This window comes from Sciurus carolinensis, chromosome 8, assembly GCF_902686445.1.
Source record: "Sciurus carolinensis chromosome 8, mSciCar1.2, whole genome shotgun sequence".
NCBI lineage: Eukaryota > Metazoa > Chordata > Mammalia > Rodentia > Sciuridae > Sciurus > Sciurus carolinensis.
The window spans coordinates 109,432,230-109,445,529 of NC_062220.1; the positions used below are offsets into that span (position 1 = coordinate 109,432,230).

A 13,300-nucleotide genomic window follows, 5' to 3' on the forward strand; every position below is an offset into this window, starting at 1 on the left:
TGGACTTACATCCTGGGTAATTATTTTGAAGAACAAATTTGAAGTGCCCTATCATGGGTTAGGGAGAAGAAAAGGTTCCTACACTAGCTAGTGAGGTCAGGAAAAGCTACTTGGTGAAAAATCTTTTATTATCAGTTTCACTGATTGCCAATAAGTGGAAAACCCAACATTTAGTGATATGAAGTAAGAGTGGAATTATAATCCAATTTATACCTTAAACAATTACTCTTTCTGTAGTGTAGAGAAGGATTTGGGGAGCAAAGAATGAATGAACAGAGACCATATTTTCATTTTTTTCTCAAACATTATTGGGCATAAATTATCCATTAGACTTGGTATTAGATACAGGAAAAGGCAATAAGTTCTTTATATTTATGTATTTTATAAGCTTGCAAGGATATGTATGAAAAAAGTAAACAAATAAGGCAATTATAATAGATTTTGATTAGTGCAAGAAAAAATAAATAAGGCACCTACGTAGAGCAGAACAGAGAGATTTGTTGACTTATAAAGTCATCAAGAAGAGCCCATCTGAAAATGTGATATTTTAATCTGAGAGCAGTACTGTGGAAACAGCTAGCCATGCATAAACCCAAGAAAGTTCTAGTTGGGACCCAGGCAGAAGGTGATGATACATCAACAAATGGGAAGGAGCACACAAATTTAAGGTATAGCTTAGAAATAACAGTCAAATTGTTGATAGAAGAACATGTAAGGAGGAGTAATTTTCCAAGATTGACTCAGGTTTTTGTATGTGTTTAGGTAACTCAGTAAATAGTATAACATTTACTGATAGGTGGAAAATGTAGGAAGCAATGGTTCCTAAATATAAATCAGGAATTTGACTTATATTTAGTTTGAGAAACCTGTGACAATTTCTGTGAGTGCTAAGGTATATGTGGATACATGAACCTGGATGTGTCTAAGTTGCAAAAGTAGTTTTGGAAGTGATTAACACTAGATGACTTTTCAAATCATGAAATTGTCTCATTGTACTTGCAGAGAAATATAGAGTGAGGAGAAGAGAGCATTATGGGATGAATTTCAAAGGGATCCATCCTTTGAAGATCAGGTTGAACTGGCATGAAGGAGAATAAGAGAACTAAATCTCAGTCTTGAGGAATGAGGGTGTAAATGTTGAAATGAGTTGGATAAGGATAGAAATAAGGAGTATCTACTGGATTTATGGACCCAAGTTTATCTATTTCTGTAGCAAGTCCCATTTTGGCAGAGAATAGTATACAGAAGCCAGATTCTGGTCAGGGCATGATGAAAAATGATATCACTCAAGACACTTGACTGTCCAAAGAAATAGAGAAGCAAACCCAAAGCTTGAGTGAAAGGTGGAGCCAAGCGAACTCTTACTGTTCTTTGGTTTTCTCCTTTTTCCTGAAGTATGTTGACACTTATGCCTGAAAATCCATGGACAAAGGGAAGTGACCAGAAGAAACAGTACTGGCCAGCACCCAAGTTTCCTGAGACATGACTTAAATTGATCATCAAGGATATATGGTTTCAAGTATTTTTGACATATTTTAACTTACATGATCAAATTATATTTAGGACATTGAATTTTATAACCTTGGAACATAAAACTAATTGCTGTATGAACCATATTACAAGTTATACACACAAAAGAAATATTAGAAAAGCATAAACATGAAATGACTACCTGACAGAAGATTTATTGATTCTGAAAATCATAATGAACACATTAAACTTGCTGATTAAAGATAAAAGAAAGTATGGCATTGTTAAAAAATCACAGAAAAAATTAAAAGAAAACTTAAAATACAAGTTTTAAAAAAATAAAGTAAGCACCTGGCATCATGAGCCATGCCCATAATCCCAGTGGCTTGGTAGGCAGAGACAGGAGGATCACAAGGTCAAAGTAAGCCTCATCAACTTATTGAGACCTGTCTCAAAATATAAAAATAGAACTGGGGATGTTGCTCAGTGGTTAAGCATACCTGGGTTCAAACCCCAGTATCAAAATAAATAAATAAATAAATAAATAAATAAATACAAAATAATAAAGTAAGTTAAAAATATAGTTTTTAAAAGGGGGGTATTAAGACTGGATAGAATTAAAGAAAAGGAACATCACATGAGATAAAAAAAAAATTCAATACTTGAAAGTACAGTTTGAAATGAAGACAAGACTGTTAACAACAAAAATTTTAAATCATAACACCATAATATAAAAGGAAAACTTTTCAGGAACATTAAGAAACCATTAACAAAATTCCAGCGGTACCCTAATTTATACAATTGATTAAGAAATCTAATAATTATAATAGATTAATTAAAAAAAAACTCTTTGAAAAATGAACTTAAAAGAATGTATTGAATGTTTTATCCTCCCAATGCATGTCCAAAAATTAACTTCAAATATTAAATAGAAACTTATAGACAGTTGGACCATAGTAAATTCTAAAATATACACAATAAATAGTTGTACAAGGAAAAGATCACCCTATGGCACATAATAGAAAATGTGTTATAATTAATTGTGTAATAGAACCATATATATTTTATAAGGGAGGTTTTAAAATATTTAGAATGTTGAGATGAATGAGAACACAATTGTATCTGTTGTAATAGATTTCAAAATCATGAAGAAGTATACATTTTGTATACATTTAATAATATCAATGCAGATAAAGGACATTTCTTGAGTCCTTACCATGATGTCAGCTATTGTAATAAGCACATTCTATAAATGATGAACACCTTTAGCCTAAGAACTATACTGTGAAGTTTAATCTTGTCTTTAATATCCCATGTTACAAATGAGGAAGTAAGCACAGAGAGGGTAACTCATTTGACTATGGTTAAAGAGCCTTAGGTGGCAGGGCCAGGAGTTTAGATCAAGCAGTTGGGTCAGGAAATTCGACCCTTTAACTGCTAGACTGTAGGAAGATTTGTAGGATTAATAACTAAAGGGTGATGTAAAATCTTCCTTCAAAACAATGGGCCAGGAGTGGTGGCTCATGCATGTAATCCCAGAGGCTTGGGAGACTGAGGCAGGAGGATCACAATTTCAAAGCCAGCCTCAACAAATTATTGAGGCCCTAAGCAACTTAGCCAGACCCTGTCTCAAAATCAAACAGTTAAAAATCAAAAAGGACTGGGATGTGGCTCAGTGGATAAGTGCCCCTGGGTTCAATCCCCTGAACCACAAAATTAAAAAAAAAAAAAAAAAGAAAAGGTGAACTTTTGTTTTAGAGTCAGATACTCAGATGCATTGTTGAGAGCTACAAAGTGCTTATTGTATCAATCTAAGTCACTCATATTTCTGTGATTTATTTTTTAACTTCTGTTGTATCAGGAATACTTGACTGGTGCTTCTTTATTCTAGAACATCTGAAAAATTAAGAATCATGCGGCAGCTTCTGGGTGTCCAGCAGGGATTTCTGTTCCTCATGTGCATGGCTGTCTCTGATCCCTGCTGCTGAAAGAGAGGAGGCCAGTGTGTGCTGCAGGGGAGCCCTTAGGCTCTTCATTCATCTCTTGCCTGGCAAGCAATTATTGTTTCATTGAAAATCTATTTACTTCTAGCTGATCTCCCCTAAATCAAATCCAGCCAACAATCAACTCACATTTTCAGAGGGCCTGCTGTGCGTAGGATGCACTGGGAAAGCATTTTTTAAAAAGCAAAATATAAACATCAGAGATATTAAGATAGTTACATATTTATAGAAAATGTGGAATATTTCCCTCTCAGAATTAGCAGATTTAAAGTTCTTGAGGAAATATGCTAGACTTAACCTTTTTTCCCCTTTAACTAATGGCCTTTAGCAAACCTTACTTATAATTTGTTTAGAACCCTCTCTCTGTATTTCACCTCTTGTTTCTGCCAGTAGAACACATTCTTGGTAAGCTTCCCTGTTTGATTTTCTTGTTTATTTTGCCATTTGATAAAGGGTATGGTGTTATTGTGTATTATGACAAGGAAAGAGGTGGACAAAAGTGATTTTGAATGCAGTTGAAATAAGTAAATAAATTGGTATTTTGCAAACAAACAAAAAAAAATGTAGTAGAAAGTAGGCTTTGCTCTTCTTGATTTGTAGTCTGTGTATTTTGGTCACATCCCATCCCAGAGTGACCCATGGTGACAGAAAATACCAGATAACTAGATTCCTGGTTATTCATGCATGTGTCTTTTTGCAATGGAGATGCTTGGACTTGGCTGGTTGTGAGACTTGGAAACCTATGTTCTGAAATGCTAAAATGCCATAAAAAAAATCTATGCTTAGTGCTTGCCAAGGAATCTTTTGGAAAAAAAAAAAAAAACACTTCTAGTACTGAATGGATTTTCAAGTCTGGTTTTCCATGTATCATCATCATTCTCTAAATTTAATCCTTTAAGTTCGCTGAAATGTAAAAGCTCAACTAAAAATTTATTGCTTTGTCTCTCTTGTATGGCAATTTGAATAATACCAGAAGAAAATGGAATCACAATTATGTGCTTTTGCTATATTCAGATCCAGTTGACGTGCTATTTTTATATGTATTGTTAGCTCAGAGCTCAGATAAAATTTAGTATTCAAATATAATCTCCTAGACACAAAAGGCAGCCATCTGAACGTGAGCAGTCCATATCTATGACTCACAAAAAGGGTTGGATTAGAATAGTAGGGGAAGGTGGAGCACAGGAATTACTTTTTAAAGCAACGTCTATTAAATTTTATACTAGAAATAAAAGTTCAGTATGTGAACAATCAAAAGAGTTATGAACAAGTACTTAAGAGTAAGGTAATTCTTCTATCAGCCTTAAAATAAATAAGCACTTTCTTTTTCCCAGTCTCTTTATCCTTATTGTTCAGAATCACTTTCTGTCATAATCACCCCCTAAAATATAGCAATTGAAAACCAATCTCCATTTCTTCTTACTTTCTTAAAAAACACCATGACATAGCTGAGATTTCTTTTGTTTTGTTTTGCTTTTACAATTACCTCTAAAAAGTAAAGGGAGAATTTTTAAACTACAAGTACTAATAAAGTCTAGAGAAAAGAGTAAGTATTATCCATTAAAGTAAATGATGCTATTATTTTAAGTCAAGTGAAAGTATCAATACAAATCAGCCCAACTATGTCCTCTGAGTATAAAACTTGCAATTTAGATTTAGATATTGTTATAGTTTGGATGTGAGGTGTCCTCCAGAAGCTCACATGTGAGACAATGCAGGAAGGTTCAGAGAGAAATGATTGGGTCTGTGAGAGTCTTAACCTAATCAGTAAATGAATTTCCTTACTGGATTAACTGAGTGGTGACTGGAGGTGTGGTTGGAGGGAGTGGTTTATTGGGGCCATGGATATGGGGTTTATATTTTGTATCTGGAGAGTGGAGTCTCTCTGCTCTTCTTCCTGATCTCATGTGAGCTGCTTCCTTCTGCCACATACTCTACCATGAGGTTCAGCCTTATTTCATGCCCCAAGGAATGGAGCTGGCCTTCTAGGGATTAAGACCTTTGAAATTGTGAGCCCAGAAATAAAAATTTTTCTTCTCTACAATTGTTCTGGTCAGATCCTTTAGTCACAGCAGTGAAAAAGCTAACTAAAACAGATATAAAATAAGAATAACACAATCCATATAAGGCAGGTTTTTATTAATTTTTTTCTATGGAAAACATGATATAGTTGCCCAGAATCTAGACAGATAAAAATCATATATATTTTGTAATGATTTAAAATTGTAAAAGCACTTACTTACACACTGTGCGTAGCCCTGTGAAGGAGAAGTGGAAATATAACTTTTTTAATATATTAGTTTCTTGAGACTCACAGAAAATATGGAACTTGCATAATGTATCATATTTACAAGAGGGTAGAATTCTTTTATGTTTTCAAACCCTAAAAATGCTTTTTTTTTGGTGCTTTTTTGAAAAAAATCAACTCTCCCACTTGAACACCAATTTAAAATTTCAACATATGATATTTTTAAAAGGTCATGGGTTTTAGTGAATGATAAAAAAATGAAGTTTTTTAAAAAATTAATTTAAATGGGAATTCATATGGGTACTATTTTTACATCTATAGGCTTATGGATGTTTGTTTAAAGGCAATTGATTGGAAATATTCCTTTGATTGAGAAGAACTGCCCAATCATCTGGAGATCCTTCAGTATAGTTTTTATTAATTTAGAAATGGTTAACATTTATGTGGAAATGATAAATATACAAAAGCTATGAAGTGCCAATTATAGATGGCAAGCAATACTTTTGATCTTATTTTCCCCAACATAGTCGATATGTTGAGTTATGAAATTAGCATTCTAAAGGTGCTTCCAAATAAGGCTTTGAAAATCTGCCAATTCTCTTTTTCAAATATGAGATTAGTATAATTTGAAATTTCTTCTCCCTATCATAAGGCAGGCATAGTATAAAAAGAAACATGATTTTTAATTCAAACAACAATTTTTTCAATTAAGTATTGTCCTTCTCCTATGGATAGAGGAGAGAAGACTTAAAGGCAACAAGACATTTGATCAAATCCTGTGAAAAGCTACTTTGCAGCTGGAAGTTCAATTCAAGGTTCTTGCCCAGAAACCTTGGTCTTTCTTTTAGGTTCAGTGATGAAATGATCACATGACTGGAGTACAAAGAGTTTCATATGATCCAATCTGACATGCAAATCATGGAGACCATTTTAATGCTAGCATTTTTAAGAAACCAAAAGGGCAACAAATGAAATAATTATATATTATTTCAATCTTTAATTCAAATTGCAGTACATATGAATATATGTGTGCATCTATCTTTATATATATTTGGAAAATTACAGAAGAATTTTAAGCCATTTAAAATTTTAAGTTATAAGCTATTTATGTAATTTAAAAGTTCAAGGGAATATGCTTTTTCTATCTTTAAAAAACTTTATGTTTAGAGATAGAAAACTCCAGTTAGAAACATTCTCTTCAACTTTTTTTCTGTGATACAGGTATATAGTATGCAAAAATATATGAAGTATGGAATAAAAAATTGAAAATTTTTTTATCTGCACAGAAAGATGCTTCTATATTTTGGGAAAAATAATTTGTTATGAGGAATATGATTTAATAGCTACTGAAAATTTCATGATAATCATAGTTTGTCAGGATAGTCATAATAATTTTTGTTATGCTTCAGTAACAAATAAAACCAAACTCTTAGTTGTTAAACACATTTCCTTTTTCTCTTTGTGAACATTAGTATTTTGAGTTGACAAAAGATGGAGGGGGGAAATGCTATTCTATCAAATCACTCAGAAACATACAGTAGCTGTACTTTCTGCAAAATGCAGTTTTCAAGGACATGGCGACAAAGAAAGAGAAAAAGCAACAGGCCTTTGCACCAGCAATTAATTCCCCAGCCTGGAAGTGGACATGCCAGTTCTACTCACAGGATATTGGCCAGAGCTAGTCACTAGATCCTCCTGATCTGCAGAATGGTGGGAAAGTGTAGTTTTTCTGGATTCAGAGGAGAGTAGAATTACACTTCAGAGAGAGTGCATACAAGTGTTAGAAATTTTGCAGTGGTTTCTGTTAGCCTTGTCTTTAAGTGCTGCTTACTTTTGAGAAAGAATTCTTTTTTCTCAAAGAAATAAGCATATGTAGATTTTGCTGACTCGCCAATATTAACTTTATGTCCTCTTCTACATATCTGAAATACCATTAATTTTAGTAACAATGATTATGTTTCGAACAAAAAGAAAGAAAGTCTTTGATTAAATAGAATTATGTATGTATTTTGTATTATGGTACTGTTTGGGTCTTTTTCTTTGCTTGTAAAATCATTGTTCATTTTTAAGATATGTTGTAAAGAAGGAAACAAAAACAAAAAACAGATTATTCTTTTACTTCTTTTTCCTACATGTGCGTATCTGTGACAAAATTGTTCTGTGGACAGGGTTAGACTGATGGCCTGTTCATGGTTACAATTTTTGTCTATCAGACTTTTCCTACCTTGTGTAGTACTGCCATTTTCAGTGTTCCAAGACCTTCCTTGGACTGTTTCCTTAGGTCCTAGTACCTTCTGCACTCCAACCAGAAGTAGAAATTTATCCTTAAAGACCCATTCACACTTCATTTCAAGAAAACTCTCCCAGTCCCTCCCAGTTTTAAGCCCTTTCTCCCTTAGAGTTCTAGTGCATATATAAATCTACTTCCTTGACTCAGAGGCTTTGAAGGGCAGGTTCCCATTTGGAAATTTCACTGGGAAATGTGTCTTACTCAAATTTCATCTTCTCTTCAATAACAAGAAACACATAATGCAAAAAAAACCCAAAAAACAAAAAACAAAAAACAAAAACAAAAATGGACAGAGTGCCTGAACAGACATTTCTCAAGAGAAGATGTACAATGTCCTGAATGTACATGAAAAAATGCTAAGAAGCAGCAAGCATCAGGTAAATGTAAAATAAAACCACAGTGAGATAGCTCTTCATACCTGTTAGAATGACTTTTTTCAAAAAGATGGAGGGTAACAAGTGCTCTTATACTGAGATAATGGGATGCTTATATATTGGTTTTCTTTGAACGTAAATTAGTATAGTCACTATGGAAAACAGTATGGAGTTTCCTCAAAAAAAAAAAATAAAATAAAAAACAAAACTATCATATGATCCAGTAATTCCATTTGGGGGTATAGATCCAAAATATCTGAAATCAGTATGTTGAAAAGATATATGCAATTTCAAGTTTATTAGAGTATACTTCATGATAACCAATGAATGGAATTAATAGAGGTGTGCAATCAAGAATGGATGGATAAAGAAAATGTAGCAGATATATATCATGGAATAATGTTCATACTTTTACAAGGGGAAATTCTGCCATTTTTGACAAGACAGATGAATAGGAAGGCATTTCGATAAGTAAAATAGACTAGAAGCAGAAAGACAAATAGTGCATGATGTCACATACATGTAGAATCTTAAAAAAAAGAACTCATATAAGTAGAGATCAGAAAATGGTTATCAGAGTTGTGGGCAGGAGGGCGTGACAGAAGGGGAGATGTTACTCAAAGGGTGCACAGTTTCAGATAGACAAGAGGAGTAGATTTTGAAATCTTTTGCACAGCAGGAGAATATAGACATTAATTATGTATTATATATTTCAAAATGACTAAGAGTAAATCTAAAGTGGCTCACCCTAAAAAATTAAATGTGAGGTGATGGGCATGTCATTTTGATTTTATCATTTCACCTTGAATACATATATCAAGATCATATTATATCTTACAAATGTATAAGTGTTTATCAATCACAAACAATATCAATAATAATAAAAATTTTATTTGATCGAAAGTTCAATAATAATACTCTCACATGTTGTGTGCCTATTTTTTTCTGAGCTGATACATATCAGATTTTTAAAATATTTTTACATACTGGGAAAAATATCTCTGAATGTTTCAGTGTTTTCTATGCATTAAAATTATCCACTTATTTTTACTTTTAGTTAACTGCTTATTCTTACTTTATAGATGTGAAAAAACACATTTTACAACCATAAGATTGTGCATCATAACTAAATTTAACATCACTAAAAGTTTATAGTTTAAAATAATCATTTTGCTGGTATTCAATAATGAGGACATTAATTCATCATTAGTCTTGGTTGATGCATTTTACTTAATTTAGTGAATGTTTATACATTAGGACACTGGATATTTTCAAGTTATAATAAAAGAACTAGATATCATATCACTACATTATTGAAGGTGAGTGTACACTAGTCTCAGGGAAGTCACTTTTCTCATTGTTAAGCATTCAATTGTGTTCTTTCCCTCAAATTCATTACATTATATTATTAAAAAAAATTCAATCCTTTCTAACCATACAAAACATTGAAATGATCTTTCTTTGGAATGTTTGCTTTATGAATCCATGGCAAACTTCCTGAAATCATGATACAATAGAGGAATGCTGTGGTATATAGGTCTTTAAATAACTGTCATTTTATGAGTAAGTTATTTTCTTTAAACTTAAAAAAATATTTTTCCTCCCTGTTAGAGTTATTTTTTAAGTGATAGCATTAAATTTTGAGGGTGTAGGAAAGTAACGTTTTTTCCTCTACCCACTGTAGTTTTCTTTATCTGGGACTCTGTAAATTAGATAGACAAACACAGATTTGCAGAAGAAAACCAACCGAATTTTATTGGCAAGTGCCTTGTGCATGCAACACATGAATATGCTCATAGATGAATGACTCAAAGACATGGTCAGAGCTTACATTGAAAAGTCACCAAAAGACAGAGGTGTTGGACTTCTGGACAAGTGAGACTAGCTATGAGAAGGTGGCCAAAAAAGTATGGTAAGTACAGGTTATTTAATAAGTTTAGTAAGTAACTAATCTTCCTCTTGTATAGGAAATTGCAAATTTCCTTTACAAAATGAAACTTTGTGCCTCAATCTTATGCCTCAATGCTGAGTCTTCTCGTTCTCAATTGCCCTTTAGCTCAAAATAATCCATATATACCAAACAGGATATTTTGGGGTGGCATAATTTATTCCCCACAAATGGATATGTGAGTGGTTTATGGGACTGTTTGAAAGCATAAAAATCACCTTTCCTAGGAAGGTACAAGTCAGCTTGCATAGTTATAGTCTCTTTGCTTCCAAAATCATCAATTGCTTTTCTTATGGTGTATCATTTTTATAATTTGTTCATTTCATATAGTTTTCAAGTAAGTTTTGATGACAGATTCTTTTCTTTTCTTCTATAGACATTCTTTTCTTCTATAGACATTCAATTCTGAACTAATAGTTTGCTTAAAAGTAACTCATTGAGAGACCAATCCATAGAATGACATGATGAGGCAGGAGATAAGAGTAGACAGGTAGTATTACCTCCTAAGCAGAGTCCTGAAGAATGAATAGACATTTTGTAAGGAGTGGACACTCGCGGAAGCTTGCTGATAAGGGACTGAGATTATTCACATGATTGTGACTTTTCTGGAGAGTTAGGACATAACAGTTCCTTAGTTGTGCCTGAACTATTTCTAAGAAATGATATTAGAAATTATGATCAGAGCTGAAATTAATGAAATAGAATTTTAAAAATACATAGGATCAATGTTACAAATATTTAATATTTTATTAAAATGAGCAAGACTGAATAAATTTTAGCCAAACTAACCAAAAGAAAAAGAGAGAAGACCCAACTTAAAAAAAATTAGAGATGAATCTCCATACTGCTTTCCAGAATGGTTTCACCAATTTGCAGTCCCACCAGCAATATATGAGTGAACCCTTCTCCCCACATACTCACCAAAATTTATTTGTATTCTTTTTTTTATATAAATTAAGTTTTCTTTTTTTGATTTCCAGTTAAATATAGAATTTTAATTTTATAGCTTCATAATGAAGGGTCATACACTGAAATCAACACATATTCCTAGTATTTCAGTCTAAGTTTGTCCACATACGTTGCTGAAATCAATTACAAGATATGGCCTAACAGCTGCTCAGGGAACTTTTTTAAAAGTAGTTTTTACAGGTATTAAACAACTTCTTGCACACTGAAGTCATCATACATACAGAGCAAAGTCAGAGCTTTTATATTTGCATTTATTCTTCATTTAACTTTTAAAACACTACTAAAATTGAACATTAAAACAAAAACAATAGCTAGTAGTGAGCATATTATGATTATAGTACTTAACTCATTCACTATGCATATAAAATACCTGCAATGAATGTTATTCACTGGCCCAATTAAGAGGTTTGACATTGAACACCACCTCTGGGATGATGTTCATCATCCTCATATGCTTCTTCATTATCTTTCCAGATTTGAATCAAAGTCTACCAGTTCTACCTGATCCATTTCATCAGTCTCTTCTACTTCTTTCCTCTCAGGTAGGGGTTTTTCCAGCAAAGAGAGTTTGTCAGGAGACAAAAAGCCATTTTCAGGAAAGTTTACCTTAAACTCAATGATTAGGCGACACTTTTCATATGATAAATTGGCATATCTTTGTTTAGCACATGCTTTATATCTCCATGCCTGACAATATGACCTGGCTGAGATGTGATGACTATGGTTTGATTTTCAAGAGTGGATATTGGCTTCTGGAAGCCACATAATGCTTCCACCAGCTGTACGTCCATATACGTGAAAAGGTCTTCTCCTCATCCAGTAAAAACAGCGTGGTACTTCTTCTGACCTAACACAATGATAATATCTCCTGGTTCCAATCCTGGCTCTTGTTCTCCTTCACCATGGAATGTTGTCTTCTGTCCATCTTTCATGCCTTTGTCAATATGAACTTCTAGAATCTTCTCTCCAACTCTTTTCCTTCCATTGCAGCTTTTACATCTATCTTTAGGACTGATCTGTTCCCCATGCCCTGGCACTCCAGGCACACAGACTGAATTTGCTGAACCACTCCAGGTCCTATCTGATGAATTCTTATCTGCATTCCAGAACCTCAGCAGTTCGGACAGCACTCTACTGCTTCTTTCTTGCCACCTCAACCTTCACATTTGTCACAAATTACATTCTTTTGCAGAGCCAGTTTTCTTGTTGCACCATTACATAAATCTTCTAACATTACTGAGAGCTGATGCACAAGGTTTTTACCCCTCCTTTCTCTCTGCGTCCTTCCTCCTCCTCCAAAAAACATATCAAAGATGTCCATGGGGGAGCCAAAACCACCACCTGCTCCACCCTCCTTAATTGCCTGTTCTCCTCCTGTGTCATATAATTCCTTTTTCTTGGCATCAGAGAGAACTTCATAAACTTGAGAAATCTGTTTAAACTATTCTCCTTCATGTGGATTCTTATCAGTGTGGTACTTCAAGGTCAGTTTCCTGTAAGACTTTTTCAATTCTTCCTGGGTGGCATTGGGTTTGACCCCCAAAACATCATAGTAAGTGGTTTCTTTCACCATTTTCTACAGCCAGTGAGCAGGCTGGGGCCAAGTGGAGGAGTGGGAAGGAGCACATAACTGTGTACAGCTCAGGCAGCCCCGCTCCTCTTCCTCTCAATGAGCGTTCTGGAAAGTTTCCGTTACTTGTATTCTTGATAATTGCCATTCTGACCAGACTGAAATAGAATCTCAGCATTGTTTAAATTTGCACTTCTCTAATTGTTAAAGATGTTAAACTTTTTTTTTTTTTAATATTTTTTTACCATTCAAGATTCCTTAGAAAACTTGGAATGGAATCACCATTTGAACAAGTTATCCCATTCCTCAGCTTATACCAAAAAGACTTAAAATCAGCATACTACAGTGATATAGCCACATCAATATTTATAGCAGCTTACTTCACAATAGTCAAGCTATGGAACCAAATTAGGCACCCTTCAACAGAT

The 13,300-nt window shown here is 33.6% G+C and overlaps 1 pseudogene; it reads right to left on the reverse strand.

Moving 5' to 3' along the window:
- Window positions 1–11,700: 11,700 nt before the first annotated feature.
- On the reverse strand, window positions 11,701–12,875 carry LOC124991729 (dnaJ homolog subfamily A member 1-like; annotated as a pseudogene).
- Between the last annotated feature and the right edge of the window lie 425 nt (window positions 12,876–13,300).